The sequence below is a fragment of the Lontra canadensis genome, unplaced genomic scaffold (assembly GCF_010015895.1).
Source record: "Lontra canadensis isolate GAN:19392208 unplaced genomic scaffold, GSC_riverotter_1.0 scaffold189, whole genome shotgun sequence".
NCBI classification, from domain to species: Eukaryota; Metazoa; Chordata; class Mammalia; order Carnivora; family Mustelidae; genus Lontra; species Lontra canadensis.
In genome coordinates this window covers 442,493-445,398 of record NW_022631183.1, presented here as the reverse complement: position 1 = coordinate 445,398, position 2,906 = coordinate 442,493, and positions in this window count along the sequence as shown.

The following is a 2,906-nucleotide window of genomic DNA, read 5'->3' as shown; positions in this document are numbered from 1 at the left end:
TTCACGTCCGCCGTCGTCGGCTCCGCCCCCTCGTTCTGGCAGCGCTGCCCTCTGGGGCCACTAGAGAGCGCGCGAGAGAACGCGCGACCCCAAGGTTTTCTTCGTATCCCAGGCTGCACGCTGTGCGTGCGCAACGGCTTCTCCTGCATGACTGGCGGATGCCGGGTATACTGGAAGTCCTGCTGCGTTCTCTGTGGGAGACTGGTGTTGGGCGAGCTTGTGCCCCGACACCCGCCCATCCTTCAAGAATATTGGCATGTAGTGAGTGAGGGAGCTGGGGGTTGAAGAATACGGATTGCAACGGTATCTAAAATACCTTAACACCAAACAGGAACGTCTGGATAAGGACCGCGCATTTACACACACACACACACACACACACACACCCCCAAACATGGTATATAGTGTCAAACTAACAGTGACACGCACCCAGTTACATCCAGAGACCCTGACACAGACACATAATAGGGAAACAATAAGACATTCACAGGATACGATCTATACGCTACCTGCATTCAGACACGTTCAGACACACATTTTCTGAAGCTAGATCTGTACACACAGTCACAAATTATGAATATTTGGTTCCCAGGCAGCCTATGGAAGCTTCTTTGTGGGTAAGGAAAGAAATATCCTGTCCAGAGATAGTATAGAAAGGTGGGACTGCAGGGTCCAAGAGCTTCCTAGTTCATGATCCTGAATGCATTGCCCCCCATACATTACTTTAATCCTTGCAGTCATCATTGGCAAGACTCAATATATGTATTTTACTGATAATAATCAAAGTATGGTGCATACTATGTGTAAGAAGATTTGGATGTTTGAGTATACATACACTATATTTGAAAGAGGAAACACAAAAAGTCATTTCTTGCCTTTGGGGAAGGAAAATGAGGGAGTGAGATTTATCTTTTTACTCTGGTAAAATTGAATATTAAAAAGCACATAAGGGGCACTTGGCTGGGTCAATTGGTAGAGCTTGCAACTCTTGATCCTGGGGTTGTGAGTTCAAGCCCCACACTGGATGTAGAGCTTACTTAAAAAAAACAACAAACATGCTTTTAGTATCTACTAAAACTAAGGAAAGTGGTTCTCTCTATGGGAAGGAATCCAGAAGAGGGCTACTCATCTTTAGATCCATTTCATTCATTGAAAGTCTGCTTAAAAAAAAAAAAAAATCTGCTTTAGTTCGGTTTTCCAAAGGCCCAAAGAAGTGAGAACACATTTGTTCTGCCATATCCCCTGAGTGAACCTCTTTGGCCACATTTTCAGATCTGTAGCCTAAACTGGGAGGAAGGGTTTGGCTTTGTTGCTTGCTGAGCAAAAGCTCTGGGAGGAAGGAGATGGTGCTGTTTTACAGGTCTGCAGAGTATGATTCATCCAAGTAACCTGAAAGATTAACTATCAACCTGAGGCTGGAAAAGGCATAAACAGGAGGAGGGAGGAAAATAAAATCAAAATGGGTGTTCATATTATCTGTAGTTGACCCAGAAACTAATCATGAAAAGAGTAGAATTTGTAACTTAGGAAACTACTTGATTACATTGAAAAAAATCTTTGATAAATTCTGGTGTTTGTTTTTGAGACTTATTTATTAGAGAGCATGCACATGTGCGGGGTAAGGGCAGAGGAAGAGAATCATCAAGCAGATTCCCTACTGAGTGTGGAGCCCAACTCAGAGTTGATCCCATGACCCATGAGATCAGGACCTGAGCCAAAACCAAGAGTCAGATGCCCAACTGACAGAGCCACCCAGGCGCCCCATTCCTGTTTTGTTTTGTTTTTGTATTTTTTTAAAGATTTTATTTATTTGTTAGAGTATGTGAGAGAGAGCAGGAGCAGGGGCAGAGGGAGAAGCAGACTCCCTGCTGAGCAGAAAGCCAAATGCGGGGCTCGAGCCCAGGACCTTGGGATCATGACCTGAGCCAAAGGCAGACAGACACTTAACTGAGCAACCCAGGAGCGCCCCTGGTTTTTTTCATCTGAACCATTCAAAGGCTTGCATTGATTTTCTCAAAGGGGTTAAGATCCCAATTTCTATGATGCCTGAAGGGCTCAATTGGTAGAACATGCAACTCCTGGTCTTAGGGTTGTGAGTTCGAGCTCCACCTAAGGAACAGAACTTAAAGGAAAAAAAATTGGTATATAGTTCAAATGCCATTCCCAGCTCACAGAGTTCACCATTGTGGTTGAGAAAGCTTGATGGGCCCCAGAGTACTTCCTTGGTATCCTCTGGCTATCCTTCCTTCCAAGAACCCTCTGCTCATTTGCAAAATGGGAGTTCATAATGTTCATGCTATATCTGGACAGTGGTGATGGTGATGGTCTGTGAACGGAAAGTGCTGTTAGAGCAGAGGACAAACACTTCAATAAGACCATTAGAGATCCAGCTTAAAGACACTCCAAAAATCCTTGTTTGGTTCAGTTAGCAAAATGAATCCTAACTTGAGATGGAAGTTGAAGTAGGAATCAGAAGAGAGAGGTTAGTATTGAAGGCCCAGGATGGTTGTGAATAAGCTTCCAGTCTAAAGTACCAACTTCTTGCAGACTTTTTAATCTTTTAAGTAGGATCCTTGCCCAATGTGGGCCTTGAACTCAGGATCCTAAGATTAGGAGTCCCATGCTCTACCAACTGAGCCAGGCAGGTACCCCATTCCTGCAGACTTTTTTTTTTTTTAAATATTTTATTTATTTATTTGACAGACAGAGATCACAAGTAGGCAGAGAGGCAGGCAGAGAGAGGGGGGGAAGCAGGCTTCCGGCTGACCAGAGAGCCCGATGCGGGGCTTGATTCCAGGACCCTGAGATCATGACCTGAGCCAAAGGAAGAGGCTTAACCCACTGAGCAACCCAGGCGCCCCTCCTGCAGACTTTTTATCAAAATGTAAAATGGGCAGATCTTCCGG